At 35.5% G+C, this 17,500-nt stretch overlaps 1 protein-coding gene across 4 annotated transcripts in view; it reads left to right on the top strand.

Annotated features, from left to right (window-relative positions):
• sif (still life) overlaps positions 1–17,500 on the top strand; it is a 1,404,800-nt gene that overhangs the window by 235,622 nt on the left and 1,151,678 nt on the right. For all 4 annotated transcript variants that reach the window (XM_068381983.1, XM_068381997.1, XM_068381990.1 and 1 more), the window contains exon 3: positions 7,543–7,609. The gene's annotated coding sequence lies outside the window, so the exon portion shown is untranslated. The remainder of the gene's footprint in view (positions 1–7,542; positions 7,610–17,500) is intronic.

The following is a 17,500-nucleotide window of genomic DNA, read 5'->3' as shown; positions in this document are numbered from 1 at the left end:
GTGACATTTTCGTGACTCGCATTTGAATCAGGCTGGGCGATATACTGTTTGCTGTGTTTTCGTATAGCCCCAAGTTTGATAATTTTTTTTTTCTTCCTTGTTTTTGTTGGGTTTTCTATGAATGAAATGAGAGAATTGTGAATATATTATGGAAAGAATGCGTATTAAATAAAAATACGGGCGATATACTGTTTGCTGTTTTCGTATAGCCCCAAGTTTGATGATGATTCTTTTTTTTTTTTTTTTTTTTTTTGTGGGGTTTTCTTTGAATGGAATGAGATAATTGTGAATATATAATGGAAAGAATGCGTATTAAATCAAAATAGAATATGTATCAGTAAATTGACTAAAGAGCTTGAAAGCATACGAGAAAGGTTTTCTTTGAATGGAATGAGAGATTTATGAATATATAATGGAAAGAATGCGTATTAAATCAAAATAGAATATGTATCAGTAAATTGACTAAAGAGCTTGAAAGCATACGAGAAAGGTTTTCTTTGAATGGAATGAGAGATTTATGAATATATAATGGAAAGAATGCGTATTAAATCAAAATAGAATATGTATCAGTAAATTGACTAAAGAGCTTGAAAGCATACGAGAAAGGTTTTCTTTGAATGGAATCAGAGAATTGTGAATATATAATGGAAAGAATGCGTATTAAATCAAAATAGAATATGTATCAGTAAATTGACTAAAGAGCTTGAAAGCATACGAGAAAGGTTTTCTTTGAATGGAATGAGAGATTTATGAATATATAATGGAAAGAATGCGTATTAAATCAAAATAGAATATGTATCAGTAAATTGACTAAAGAGCTTGAAAGCATACGAGAAAGGTTTTCTTTGAATGGAATGAGAGATTTATGAATATATAATGGAAAGAATGCGTATTAAATCAAAATAGAATATGTATCAGTAAATTGACTAAAGAGCTTGAAAGCATACGAGAAAGGTTTTCTTTGAATGGAATGAGAGATTTATGAATATATAATGGAAAGAATGCGTATTAAATCAAAATAGAATATGTATCAGTAAATTGACTAAAGAGCTTGAAAGCATACGAGAAAGGTTTTCTTTGAATGGAATTAGAGAATTGTGAATATATAATGGAAAGAATGCGTATTAAATCAAAATAGAATATGTATCAGTAAATAGAATGAAGAGCTTAAAAGCATACGAGAAAGGTTTTCTTTGAATGGAATGAGAGATTTATGAATATATAATGGAAAGAATGCGTATTAAATCAAAATAGAATATGTATCAGTAAATAGAATGAAGAGCTTAAAAGCAAACGAGAAAGGTACCGAACGCTGAGATATAAAGATGAGTAAATGAATGGAAAAATGATTATTAAATAATGATAAAGAATGATGAGAAATCATAAGAGTAACTTGAATAAATGTTGATATGGTAAAAAACATGATACGTGGCCAAATAATAAACTCTGAAAACAAGACACGTCACAAGGTTTTTTTTTCACTTACGTTGGGTTTTATGTCCATATTTCTGTAATTAAGAGATTTAATTGATAAATTCCCCCCCCCCCCCCTCAAATTAGAAAAAAAAAATGTAATTTTTAATAAATGTAGTTTAAAGGGACGTTTTAAAGACTTAAAGTGAGAAATTAACAGAACATCGTGCGTTATGGTCACAGTCAAGGTGGTTTGACTGGAATTACATTGAATGATAATGCTACTCAAGTTATTCATTAGGTAGATTCTTTACTGATAAGACTTTGCATTTTTGATCGTCGAGTGAACTTATTACGTTGCAAATAAATGCCTCTTAAGCTGATAAGTAGATGTATTTTTTTGCATAACATATTTACATGGCACCCTAGCAGTACCAGCTGAACTCAGTTGAGTCCCTTGTCAGGCTGGGAGGAACGTAGGGAGTAGAGGTCCCCTTTTTTGTTTTTGTTTCATTTGTTGATGTCGGCTACCCCCCTAAATTGGGGGAAGTGCCTTGGTATATGTATTATGTATTTACATTAATAGTCTTCTTGCAAGATAATCGCCAATTTCTTTCCCAGGGTGGTGCAATTATTGGCCCGTGGGCCAAAAGTGGCCCGCCGGTCAATTGTTTGGGGTCCACGATCACGTATTTCAAATTTATTTTCTACATGAAAAATACTTGAGTTTTTGAGTTTATATTTGAAATAGTAAAAATTATGGTATAGTTACAGCTTTACTTGATCTCTCTCTCTCTCTCTCTCTCTCTCTCTCTCTCTCTCTCTCTCTCTCTCTCTCTCTCTCTCTCTCTCTCTCTCTCTCTCTCTCTTGCTGTTAAGATATGACCAAATTGATACTTGTGTTAAAGCAGTTATTTATCAAAATATAGTCACTTAGCAGTTTAAGTTATTATTACCATCTAAAATTAATCAGGAAATATTAAAGTGTCATTATCCCACCCAACAATTACAAGAAGAGTAAATGATCTTAATGAGTATATTTCTTTGAAACTGAAATATATATTGAAGTACAACAAATAATTTTCATTGGCTTTAGACGTGACACCAGCAAATGATTTGTATTCACCTGCTCTGTAGAGAGAACCTACTGGTATATGAAGAGATGAAGTCCTGGAGTGATGGTGGTACGAGAGGCTCAGATATTTATGCTGCACTTCTGTTAGTTGTCAACGAATATGGAGGATTTGATAAATGGTCTTGCATTGTAACAGATGTTGCAAGAGCTTTGACTGGCAGTAATGTGGGACTGGTTCGCTTCCATATACCAAAGGCACTTCCCCCAATTTTGGGGGGTAGCCGACATCAACAAATGAAACAAAACAAAAAAGGGGACCTCTACTCTCTACGTTCCTCCAGCCTAACAAGGGACTCAACCGAGTTCAGCTGGTACTGCTTGGGTGCCACAGCCCACCCTCCCACATTATCCACCACAGATGAAGCTTCATAATGCTGAATCCCCTACTGCTGCTACCTCCGCGGTCATCTAAGGCATCGGAGGCAGCAGCAGGGCCTACCGGAACTGGTTCGTTTACTGAAGGAAAATTGAGTTGACTGCATCACACTGCATTGCATTATCCACTAAGAAGCATTATGTGGCAAGATATTACAGATGAGTGATGTTATGCAGTGTGGTCATGATGGTGAATTTAATCAGAGGTCGTAATAAATCACAACGACACAGATAATTAATATATTTCTCTGAAGAAATGAAAACAGAGTTTAGTGATGTACCCCAGCACTCAAGTATACGTGGCTTATGACTGGAAAATGCTCTATAGTTTTTTTTTTTTTTTTTTTTTTTTTTTTTTTTTTTTGCCTCTTCGGAAAGATATTCTTTCCCTTCTTCAAAATGAACAGCTTGGCAATACAGAATTGTATGAAACTCAACTACAAGATAGAGACTTTATTTTATTAATATTATTATTATTATTATTATTATTATTTTTTTTTTTTTTTGCCTCTTCGGAAAGATATTCTATACTTTCTTCAAATTGAACAGCTTGGCAATACAGAATTGTATGACACTCAACTACAAGATAGAGACTTTATTTTATTATTATTATTATTATTTTTTTTTTTTTTTTTGCCTCTTCGGAAAGATATTCTTTCCTTTCTTCAAAATGAACAGCTTGGCAATACAGAATTGTATGAAACTCAACTACAAGATAGAGACTTTATTTGCTCTCTAAACATTTCTTACAAACATAACCACGCACTTGACTGCACTTAATCTTAACTTACAAGGCAAGCAGTAAATGAATCTCACCTGGTTGGGTACATTGAAGCTTTCCGCAAGAAGCTGATACTCCTCAGTACTTGCTGAAGGAAAACTTATCTTGCACACTTTTCATCATGCCGTGAGCTCATGACAAAGTCAGACTTCCCATGCTTTGTTGAAAAATAATAAATCGAGTCTCTTGAATCTGAAAACAGATTTATGAACTTCGAGAACCTGAATCCTGTTATCTGTTATTTAACAACCTAATGGAAGTTAATGTGGAGGTACAGTTACCAGAACTTCAGTTTTGAAAACTACAGTGTGACTCAATGTTGTTTGCAAAGAAACATATAAAGCAGGAGATTTTCTAAAATTTGGTTTGCAAGGATAAATTGCCCAAGCTGAGAGACTTTAAGCTGCATTCTAGTCTCTAAATTTGGTAGTACGTATGTGAATATACCTTTTCAACTAGAAGTGAGTATATTCTAAAAGCAGAAATCTATTTGAAAACTAATGTAAACAAATAGCAGACGACAAGGCCAAGCGCGCATTGTACCAGCGCCATCTGTTGCCAGCGCGCCTTACTAAAGCAGGCAAATGCTAACGAAATTCAACCGAACTTTTCGTTCTTCCATATACTGTCTTAGCTATGTAATGTATACTCGTATATTGACAAAGCCCTCACGAACATTGTTAGGTGTACAGAGATATACCTTACTAGTTACTTTCATCGAATAAATCAGAAAAAAATGAGATAGTCAAAAGGATAAAGTAGGCCACCTAAACTTCGTCTTCCACGTTGACCAATGTTGAAGACATGGATTAATCTACACGGATTGTCAAATCATTTAATTTCATTCTCTTTTGAGCTTCTGTAGAGTGATAAATACGTTTTTATACCTCTTACCGATGACGATGACGAGTGTTAGCATTTATGCATCTACCCGCCTATCTTATGCAAATGTTTTAAGTCTATTTTTTATGTGAATTTCTAAAGGATGAGCATACCATTTCTTTCATTTAGCCAAGACCTGAGGGAAACAAAGGGAAGAGGATAAGTTTGGGTATATTCCCGGGAGAAGAAAAACAGTTAGCAATTTATTTGTTTATTATAAGCCAGAAATGTCGCATTTGCTAAATGTTAATTATAACCTTCTCCGGGGATAATTGAAGCATTATTTTGTTGTGTTATAGTTTCGTGCATAAGCAGTGGTTTCCGAGGTAAAATATAGGTTTGCTACTCTAAGGGGTTGGTGATACAAATCCCTAGTGAGAAGGCTATTGATAGCATCTATTTCCAGGTAATAAAGCCTGCTTATAATGCAAACATCCCTTCGTCCTGTCAGAGAGGAGAATAAAGTGCTTTCTCAACTGGTGAGACCGGAAGAGGGCGAAATCATTATGAAGGGCATAGTACAGTTTATTCCATGCCTTTGTATTCGTAGTTCCTCTCTTTCCTTGCCCTCTTCAATTGGGTTAGTAAAACATTACCCTGGCACTTCATTGGTGGATAGTTGAAATACCCAAGGAGAAGATTGCTGTTAGCACTTGCATTATTTTTATATATCGCTCGTTTGCGACAACGTCGTCATAACTCAAAGATTGCTATTTTTCAAGAGAGCCATTTTAATCAATTAAAACTCTCATATTAATTTATGTCGTTAGGATATTTAGCGCCTCAAGCGATCAATTTTTTTAGCTACAAATTTGACACTTTTGCCTAAAGAATCAGCATTTGAAGATGAATATGTCTGTATGGATAACTCAAAAATACATTTTTTTTGAGTTATGACATTGTTGTGGCAAGCGAGCAATATGTGGGTTGTTGTTAACAGTTGAAGTGGTTTTATGTTTGTCAGAAAAATCAATGACTGAAGTTTACACTATAGAAACTGTGAATGTCCCATATCTGTATATTGTATTCACGTTGTAATTATGCTTGGAAGATAGCTTAAATCACATAATGAATATTAAGTCGTTCGTAGCTGCTCAAAAGGAAAGTTCTTTTCAGGTGTACCATTAAAATTTACGATTTTTTTTTTTTTTTTTTTTACTATTTTAGATGATACAATTAGGTAATATCCAATATCACTACCTTACCTTATTGCCTTATTTTATGTTTGGGTTCCCCCAGGTCCCTCAGTGTGAGGCACCTCGTATATCCACCAGAGAGTTGCTAATGCATCTTCCGGTGTATTTTGCATCTTCCAGTCTTGGATGGTCTGGGATGCATCTTAGGTATTTATCGAGCTTATTCTAAAACACATCTACGCTCACTTCTGATATGTTTCTTAGATGAGCTGGCAGCACATTAAATAGTCGCTGCATTATCGATGCTGGTGTGTAGTGGATTAATGTCCTGTGCGCCTTCCTTAGTTTTCCTGGTATATTTAATATAGATGAAGAATATGATGATGCCAGTAAGCAATATTTGAAAAGTGTTTCGATCTTCAAACGTCAGTCCCTAAGGCACATCGGAAGTAAATCGGAACAAGTGATAACCACATACAAGAAATTATTACCAAAATAGTGTTGTGTTTTGTGCTGTGTCTCTAATAGTATTATAAAGTCGAAAGTTAATTCGTTATATATAACGCCTTTATCAGTTCGCGTAAACAATTTTTCACCAACAGCCTATATAACCACAATTTTTGGTAGACATTTGTTGAAAATTCTTATGCACGTTATGCAGCCTCGTAGAGTGAAGTTTCACCAAGAAAGATCAGATAGATAATTGTAAACAATTTTGCATAATGATACTATCATAAAACATTCAACGATGAAAATAAGTTTTATAATACAGAACCTAAGAATTGTTGAAATGTGTGATTATATATATATATATATATATATATATATATATATATATATATATATATATATATATATATATATATAATTTTCTTGCTTTGAGAAATAAAGGCTTGATTTTCTTATCTAATAGTGAATAAAATTATATTTGAAAATATTATATTTGTTCACAGGTTATGTCAAAATTTAATACAGTCCTCATTAGAAACCATAACAGCTATATTTTGTTAAAAAGAGGTAAATAGCCCCTAAGTTAAATTAATTATTTAAATGCTATAAAGTTATTGATCTTAAAACGAACTTGTGGTATTTATATATGATGGAAAGAAATTTTATTAGTAACAGAAAGGATTTGGATCTAAATATTGTTTTTGCACAGGATCAGGATATTATTTACAGTAGTAATTAAAGTTACTGATGAAGTCACACTTTTTGTTTTAACAATATTAGATTGTTAAAGTAAAATGTTCATAGCAATTTTGAAAACTATTGTTTATAGGGGTATGGGAAATATTAGTATTTAATGAATCTTTATAAAGTGGTAAAAGTGTATTGCAGCAGTAATTACATGAAAATGTAAATCATGTGTGGAACTACTGTATACACGTTACAATGGTTTAGTCTAGGTTTAGTCTTTTTTTTTCCTCTACTCAATCTATGCCTTCCCATTCCGTTGTATTCTCTCTGCCCATTAATATATTTCCTTTCTCTTGGACATAAGAATGCACATGTCACAAATTTCAAATATGTGAACATATTTAAGACCTAGCCATTGAACACATACCATACATTGTGAATAAACTCTGATAATATTCATAACTTTGTTAGTGAAGTAAGCTTATAGTAGATATTGCTAACTTGGAGCAACAGCAAACGTTTGTAGTACTATATAGTCGTAAAATATATGTTTGCAGATTAGAATTATATTTACATTAGAATTCTCAAGTATATGCATGGCTATATGAACCTACGAATTGTTCGTCGCTCTAAAGTTAAGTATGATAAAATCTTAATACTTTTATACGGTTTTTTCTTTCCAGATTACCTGATTTGAGGCCACATTTTAGTGCAATTCACCAGGACAATTGAATACCACACTCTTATAAGGTGAGTAACATATAGTATCAGTGTTTTAATACCCTTCGCTTTTATCTTAGGAAGAATTAAGGGAAAGACGAAGTGCATTATGTCTCATCATTCCATTGTAGATTTGTGTTGTAATTAGACAGCACAAAGACTCAGCACATGTATGTTCTTGAAATTAAGTAATTAAAATCCGTGTTGCATTTTTCCATGTTTGCTGTAGAGTATTCAAGTGTTGTCGTGAAGACGATTTAAGATACTCATCGCTACAAATATCCTCTGACTTGATCAATATGAAGTTTAAACCTCAAACTAATTTTATTGTAATTTTAATGGATTGTTAAGAATATCTGACCTTAAAAAAAGTAAACACATTGATTACCGTGAAATTATATTGACTAATATTAAAGATAATGAACGTTAATTCCGATGTTGCAGCTAGATCTTGGCATTGCTATTTGGAAAGTAATGATGATTTGTGTAAAATTAAGAAGCTTCAACTTGGTACCAGTAATTTACCTAAAGAAATTTTGAAGGCCTTAGATAGTCCCATCTCAATTTTTTTTTTTTTTTTTTTTTTTTTTTTTTTTTTTTTTTTTTTTTTTTTTTTTTTTTACGGGCCTCCTCGTGTTTCTTTTTCAATACAGCAGTCATGATGCTGTGCCAGGTATCAGTCGAACTGGAAACTTTTTACTTGCTGAGGTTTCTTGAGTGATTTAGTAATGCTTCTCACAAATTTGGACTCGTTTCCACAATTTTTGGATATGTTACTCAAGATAGCAGGCAGTATATGGACCAAGATTATGTATACATTATGAGTTAGCTTTGTTTTCAAATAGAGTTGATCTGTATACGTAGGCTATGCATTATTATTATTATTATTATTATTATTATTATTATTTCCAATACTTTTGTCAACCTCATTGTTACTGGTATTTATCTTTTGTAGTATACAGAAAGTAAAACTAATTCCGGACAACAGCATTGAGAATATGTTGTCTTAGAGATACACAGATATTCTAATAGAATATTAACTCCATTTCATAGTTTCAGCTCATCTCACACATGCACATAACCCACATAAACATGCCTGGCTACATAACGCACTCGGCGAAGATCTCATTATTCTTTTCTTGATCTATTACACTGTAAATAGACAGTTAATTGAGTCCTCTATAGCTAGATGATTATGTATTCGTGTGTGTCTTCAAGTGCGTGCGTTCACTCCGAAAGTAGCTACTCTTTATTCGCTGTACGATTGTCCTCGAACAGGGAAGTTACGATACGCTGGGTCTGGTCAATATGTGAATGGTTACTACCAGAAAATAATACTTTACAATTAGCACATAAGGTTATGAAAATTAGGGGGTCATGTTATGGGGGATATCAACATCACCCCACAAATAATTGGTGCAAATAAGATAGGTAATACCTGGCGTTAACCCTATGTACGTAGGAGTAGAGTGGGAGATAGAGCATTTATTTATGCGAAATGTGGCAAAAGGCTCAACATTATCAATATCTTGCTTGACCCTCATATAATGCATTTTCGTATTGCTGCCGGGGCGGAGCCGGGCGTATGACCCCCAAATACTTCATAGTGTGGTGTTGAAGATGACATTTATTCATTTGGAGTCCGGCAAGGCTAAAAGTATCTTAGAATGGTGGGCAGAAGTCTCCTGATTCTTAAATGGAGAATGGCAGTAACTTTGGGTGAGGCATTGCCCCTGATAGCAAGCCCCATCCCCGAGGAAAAAAAAGGACATTTATTCATGTGACCAGCGGCAAGTCTGGAAATGGTCTGAATTAGTCCTTTGGAGTCTCCTACATACCAAATGGACAATGCCAGCCCTTTAGGGTGGGGCTTTGACCTCGACAGCAACCTTAAATAAAACCCAGGGTGAACAATTTACATTTATTTTTGTGAAAACAAGCAAAGGTAGAAATTCACAAATACTCAATGGCAATTTTACGTTGGGATTTCCCCTTGATAGCAATGTTCTTTCAACTCCATGTCAAAAAGTCATGAATATGAAAACTGATAAGGTTGAAAATGGTATTAATTCATGCCTTTGTACACTTGCGCATGGAAGGATCCCTTACAGGTTTCTTGAAAGGCAAGTTCTGCAACTGGTTTACTTTGATCCATCACTCATAGCAGAAGTGATGGAACGAGCCTTGCTGGCTGATTTCAAGAAAGTTTTGATAGAAGAAGAAGCTCTATCCTTACAAGAAACATTATTGCATTCCTCTGATGATGTACAAGAAATAAAAAAAAAAAAAAAGTGTTGAAACTGCTCTCTTCAAATATCTTCTGAGCTGGTGAAGTATGAGGAATTTATCCAAAGTGTCATGGGTCCTCAACAATGTAGCACATTAGTATACTGGGCGATCTATGTAGACTTAATTAACAATGTACATCGGAACTGAAGAGAGCATTGCACACTAATAATGTAATAAAGTGCATTCAAATCCTTCTCTCTGTTATTGTTATGTCCTTTCTTTTAAATCACCCAAAACAAGATGGGGATCTCTTTTTTTCCTTTCAAAACTTTCATAGATGAATCCTGAAGCTATGGACATTCTACAGGCAGGGGCCTTCTCTATCCAATGCACCAGTAAATTATACTCAAGATAGGCAGTTGATCTAACTTTAGAGCAGACTGGTATCAGGTATGATACATTATCTATGGGAGGAGTAACTACTTTCAGAAACTCCGAGAATACCTTCAGAGAATGGTCTGTTACCTTGACTCAATGTGTTATGTCATTATTAGAATTATGGGAACTTGTAGGCGTTCATTCAGGGGAACAGCCAGTCAGTCAGTTACAGCTATGTAGTGTGAGTCGTAACAAGAATGATATTGATACTCAGTCACCATTAAACTGGTCAGTGTTGTATCAGGTAAAGAAGCAAAGAAAAAAAAAGTTTACTTTTTAAGTACATTTATGCATGAAGTAGAACTACAGTTGAAGCGAAAATTCCTGAACACTTGAACTTGAACAAAAGTCTTAAAATTTGCCACAGAAAACACTAAACCTCAACATTCTTGCAAATATAAAGCTAAATCAGCCAAAGGAGTCAGAGATCTGTTTGTAAGAATTTTATTGCTGGAAAATAGAAGAAATGTCACATGCAATCTTCAGCACATTTTAACTTTCTCATTTACAGATGTGCAACTCTCCTTTCCTCAAAGTGATAGAAATCCCAAAATATAGAGAAGGCAATTTCACTAAACTTCTTGTGGAAACCAGGACAAAATTCTGACTGACATCATTCTTCCTTCAGTGCAACTATGGTTGACGATGGATGCATCCTTACTTTTCCACAGCAAGTCAACTTAAAGAACTATGGCCAGAGCTTTGCTTGTCAAAGTACGTTCCTTTAGATGGGAAGAAATTCACTTTGTCCTTGATAAATATATGTCCCCTTCAGTTAAAGATCAGGAATAGAAATCTCGCGGTGGAGGTAATCAACCTACATTTCTTATCAGTGGACTAGATCAACCAGAGTGCCATAGTGGAATGGATCTCTGTAAGAACAAATCATTTAAAGAAAAGTTTTCACTCCTTATTATACATGAATGCAGGAACCCACACTATTGACCAGTTTTGATAAGGAAAGTTTTGTATGTCACATGATGGTAAATGTTCAAAGTTCATGTTCACCGAAACAGAGGTTGGTTGCCAGATTCAAGTGGACGAGTCAAGTCACCTACTGACTCAGTATGAGGAAGCTAACACATTCGTGGCTTTCTGCGTGAGGAAAATTCACAGGGCGACCTTCATGGAAAGGTCGTCTGATACTGATATGTTGGTTATCCTTATTGGTCTCAATGTATGGTCAGATTACATGTCATCACCGTTTCGTTAACGTTTCTCTTATTGTTACTCGACTTTGAGAAAAGTACTCTGTCCTGACAGAGGCTCTCATAGGATTTTATGCCCTTACTGGATGTGATTTTACATCAGTTTTCAACAGACTGGGAAGGGTAAAACCATTTCCGTGATTGGAAGCAATTACTGCAAAAACTCATGCAAAAGCATTGCGTTTCCTGACATCAAAAGTAGACATGATCGCTGTGACTTCTTACGTGCCTGCACTGCATGGTTTTAACACGTTAGACATCAATGAAGTAAGGTATAAGGACTTCAGATCTACTGGAGAGGGTGAAGAAGATAAACTGTGCCTCCCTCCCTTCCTTCATGATATGTCAAGAGAACAAATTTTGTGACTAAAATCTAGAAAAAAAAAAACAGATTGAATTAATCCTACTGGTGGGGAGACACCAATCAACTATGGCTGGATGAAAATTGGGGAGTCTCCAGCATATGTGATTCACTGGAAATCCTGTTCCTAGCTCTATAACTAAAGCTGGAAACTGTCCAAGGCAGAATTGGGTTATTCTACCTTCGATTGCGAATTGCTGGCGGTGCACTTGGCTGTCCGTCACTTTTGTCATTTCTTAGAAGGTATGCTCTACGTCATTCGCACAGACCACATGCCTCTGGTGCACGCCTTCACTTGACAGTCCAGCGCCTGGTTTGCCTGTCACCGCCGACATCCCTCGGCTGTGTCTGAATACAATTGCACCCTTCAACACGTCCCTGGGAAAATGAATCCCGTTGCCGATGCCCTGACAAGAAACACGTTGGCTGCCATTCTATTGGGATGGGATTACAACGCTTTGGCTGAAGCCCAACGACAGGATCCAGAGTATCAAACATGTAGGACATCCTGCACATCCCTCCGTTGGGAAGATGTCCCCCTTGACGACTCTAACACCACCCTCCTCTGTGATGTCAGTACTGGTAGACCGCGACCATGGATTCCTGCTCCCGTGCACCGATAGGTGATTGATTTCATTCACGGCCTTTCACATCCCTCGCGGCGTTCTATTGCACAGCTGCTGAAGACGAAGTTCATTTGGCACGGCATTACTAAGGATGCTAAGGATTGGGTCCGCGCCTGTACTTCTTGCCAAACTTCCAAAGTACAACAACACATGGATTCAGGAGTGGGCACCTTTCCTCAACCTCAGCGCTGTTTCGCCCACATTCACGTCGACGTTGTAGGCCCCCTACCCACATCACAAGGACATCGTTACCTGTTTACCGCCATCGACTGCTCCACTCGCTGGCCTGAAGCCATTCCCCTGGAAACTGCAACGTCCGCCTCATGTACATTGGCCTTACTCTCAGGATGGATAGCAAGATTTGGTATCCCTGAGCATATTACTTCTGACAGGGGTACCACTTTCACCTCTATATTGTAGACATAATTAGCGAATCTCATGGGCATCACCCTACTTCAGATAACTGCCTACAACCCCGCTGCCAATGGAATGGCTGAACATTTTCATTGCACCCACACAGCAGATTTGATGTCTCGCTGCAAGGACTCCAACTGGTTTACTCAGCTTCCTTGGGTCCTCCTGGGACTAAGGACCATTCCTAAAGATGCCCTTGACGTCTCGGCAGCTGAAATGGTGTATGGCGACCCGTTGGTCGTCCCTGCCGAATTTTTTCCTTCTGCAACCTCCTCCGACGATCCCCAGCGCATACATCACGTGGGAAAATTTACTCCATGCCACCAGAATTACAAGCCCCTAGCGAAGCATCATATACTGACAGACTCTCACTCTACAATGCATATCTTCCTACACAATAACACTAGCAAGCCACCGCTAACCCCCTCTTACACGGGCCCTTTCCTTGTGATCCGACGCAGTCTGAAAGCATTCCTACTAAACGTTCGTGCCAAAGAAGACTGGGTCTCAATTGATTGTCTAAACCCTGCTTATCTCTTGGTAGATGACCCGCCTATAGTTCGGCTCTCTAGATCAGGGCGCCATATTTAACATGTACAGTATGTCATTTTTACGGGGGAGCCATGTACCACCAGTGTGTCACACGATCGTACATAGTAACGACATTTCTCTTTTTTGTATATATTATCCTTTGTATCTTCGCTCTTCCCTCACACTGACAGCAACTTGTATTAATCTGTCTGCCTACTTCATTGTTAACTGTTAACAGAACCATTGGCAGTTTGACAGGAAATAGCAAGTATGTATTTTGTAACCTTCTTACCTGGACCTAGTGTGTATATATATACTCGATGTGTCTGTAATAAAGTACTCAGTTGCATTCATCTTGCCTTTGACTCACAACCTACTCTTGGCCCTTCACACTATCCTTTGATGTATCTAGCCAATGAATCCTCTGTGGATTTAGTCAGTCATGGAAAGAGAAGAGGACAGAATGGCCCTCAGTCCCGGACGTAGGGGGTGCTAAGAATCTCCCAGTTTATAGATACTAAAGAAAAATTAGAAATAAGTAACTGGAATGTTAGAACCATGAATCAGATGGGGAAGTTACAGCAAGTGGAGAGTGAATTTATGAAATATAGTTTGGATATCTTGGCTCTAAGTGAAACACATTGTAATGGGATTGGTAAGGATACTTTAGACAAAGGCAATATGTTTATCTACTCTGGAAGATCAGATGGAGTTGGAAGAGAAAGGGAATGAATGAAGACACCAAGAGCAGAAAAGGCATTAACCGAGTGAAGAGCTGTATATAGTAGATTGTTACTAGCAAAGTTCAAATTAAAGCAGTGCAATATGAGTATTATAATTTGCTATGCCCCAACAAATGATTCCCCTGAAGAAAGGAAAGATGAATACTATGAAGAACTGCAGAGGGTAATAGATGAGATCCCTGAGAGAGATATGAAAATCGTGATTGGCGACTTCAATCCTAAAGTTGGAAGAAATAATCAAGGCATAGAGAATGTGATGGGTGTCGAGGGTCTTGGCGAAGTTACAAATTAAAATGGATAAGTTTCTGTTTAGCAAACAATCTTATCATTGGAGGTACTATTTTTCAGCACAAAAACATCCACAAGTATTCATGGACTTCACCGTGTGGCATTTACAAAAATCAGATAGATCACATTGCCATTAATAAAGAGAAATTGAGGACTCTGAGAAATATAAGAAGCTATAGAGGTGCTGATACTAGTAGCGATACCCAGCTCCTCATCACCACACTGAAATTGAAATTAGAATCACCCAACAGAAAGATGGATAGAATACCTAGTTTTGATAGAACTAAGCTTTTAGAAGAAGAGCACAGAGAAACATTTGCAATTGATGTAGAGATCGATTTTTTAGTCTTAGAAAGTTTAAGAGACAAAGAACAAACAATTAATGAAGAATGGTTGGCTATTAAGAACATATATCAATCAGTTGGTAGTGAAGTCTTGGGGCACACAGTTACGAGGTGAAAGCCACGGATATCAAATGATACTTGGGATACTATAAAATGGAGACAAAGACAGAAATTGATTGTTGAAATTTTTCGAGGAAGTAATGAAAATTACTAGGTAGAGTATGCTAAGTATTCCAGTTTTGGCAGCGAGGTCAAAAGAAAAGCCAGGAATGACTGGAGAGAATATTTAGACAGCAAAGCAGATGAAGCTGACAAAGCTATGGTGTAAGAATTGCGCTCAGACTTATTAATGAAATCTCGACTGGGGCAAAAAAGGAGAAGCATATGCCCATCAAAAATCGAGATGGTTCTGTTATAGCAAAGGAAGATGAAGAAAGACAACGTTGGATGGAACACTTTAGTGAGGTTATGATTAGGAGATATGAAGAGAATACTTTGATTGATATACCTGAAGCTGATGAAGATCTTGATGTGCCCATGAATGAATTCAGTGTGTTTGAATTTGAAGCTATCCTAAAAAAACTAAAGAGATGGAAAGCCCCTGGATATGAAGGAATAACTACCGAAAGGATACTGGCAGAAAATGAAGTGACTCCCAGACTACTTACAAGATTATTTTGTAGAATGTGGCATGAAGAGGCAAAATCTGATGAATGGGAATTAGGAGTGTTGGAGAAAATAGCAAAAAAGGAGAGCTGACTGATTGCAATAATTACAGAGGCATAACACTTATGTCAGTTATGAAAATATATAGTATGCTTATTCTAAAGAGACTGGAGAAAAAGATTGATGAAAAGCTGAGAGATGAAGAAAAGGATTTAGATAAGGGATGGCATTTGTATACTATGAAAAAGCCTTTGATAGTGTGCCCCGGGCAATTATGTGGAGAGTCCTACATTATCATTATGGAGTTCCTCTTAAGTATGTAAATTTGATTAAATCTGTTCATGAGCATAGCAAGTGCAAAGTTGATGTTAATGGAGTCTTATCAAATGAATGAACAGTGAAGTATCACACGAGGTTGAGCTGAAGATAAATAGAATAAAGACAAAGATGATGAGAACGGAGTATGCAATGGAAGATGAAATATCATTGGAAGGAGAAAGAATTAATCAAGTAGAATAATTTAAGTATTTAGGAACTATGATCTCCAATACAGAGTCTTTAGGGTTAGAGTTTAGTGAAAGATTGAAAAAAGTAGATCAGACAAAGGCTAGGTTAAGTAAAATTGGGAAATCAAATCGCCTGAAATTACATATAAAAATCAGACTATATATCAGTTTAGTGAAATCGGTGTTACTTTATGGACATGAGTCATGGTATGAAAATGAAACTATATCAAAAAGATTTAGTAGATTTGAGAACAAAACCCTGAGAAGGATATTAGGAGTTGAATGGCAGGACAGGATTAGAAATTAAACTTTAAAAGAGAGATTACTTGAGTGTCATATGTGGATGAGATCATGATGAGGGGTAGATAGAGATGATTTGGGAATGCTCTTTGAACTCCCCAAGAGAGATTAGTTCACCAAATGTTCAGCTGAGCTCCACAAGGCACTATAAGAGTGGGAAGACCCAGGCCTACATGGCTGTGGACTATGAAGCGTAAAGTAGTACATGATGAATTAAAAGCTCAAGATAGAGACGACTGGCGAAATCTAACCGAGGCCTTTTGCGTCAATAGTCGTAGAAGGAGATGATGATGATTTTATATATATATATATATATATATATATATATATATATATATATATATACATACACTTTCGTGGCTATAATACATTTTATATTCATCACGTGTCAGCTTTCGTGATTTCTACACACATATATATATATATATATATATATATATATATATATATATATATATATATATATATTATATATATATATATACTGTATATATATTTATATATATATATATATATATATATATATATATATATATATGTATATATATACACACACACCCACACATATATATATATATACACATATATATATATATATAAATATATAAATATATATATATAAATATATATATATATATATATATATATATATATATATATAGATAGATAGATATATATATATACTGTATATATACACTGTATATATATATATATATATATATATATATATATATATATATATATATATATATATATCTATATATATATATATATATATATATATATATATATATATATATATATATATATATATTCATGTGCTTTACCATATGGCCATTACGAAAATCAAATACTGTAGAATACATAGCCATTAATAAAGAGAGGAGGACTCTCAGAAATGTAAGAAGCTATTGAGATACAATATTAGTAGTGATCACTATCTCCTCATTACCACACTGAAATTAAAACTGAAAGGACCCAACAGAAATGTAGATAGAATACCTATGTTTGATACAACTAACCTTCAAGAAGTTAAGCACAGAAAAATGTGCAATTGAATATAGGAATCGTTTTCCTCCTAGAGACTTTATGAGAGACGAAGAGCAGATAATTAAAGAAGAATGGTGTGATATATCAGGCAGTTGGTATTGAAGTCTTGGGACATGCAGTTACAAATAGAAGGCCATAGATATCAAATGATATTCTAAATACTATAAAAAGGAGACAAAGACAGAAATCGATTGTTGAATTTTTTCGTGGTAGTAAT

This window comes from Palaemon carinicauda, chromosome 1 (assembly GCF_036898095.1).
Source record: "Palaemon carinicauda isolate YSFRI2023 chromosome 1, ASM3689809v2, whole genome shotgun sequence".
In the NCBI taxonomy this organism is placed as follows: Eukaryota; Metazoa; Arthropoda; class Malacostraca; order Decapoda; family Palaemonidae; genus Palaemon; species Palaemon carinicauda.
Note: the sequence above shows the minus strand (reverse complement) of the source record. Positions and strands in the feature narration are given on the sequence as shown.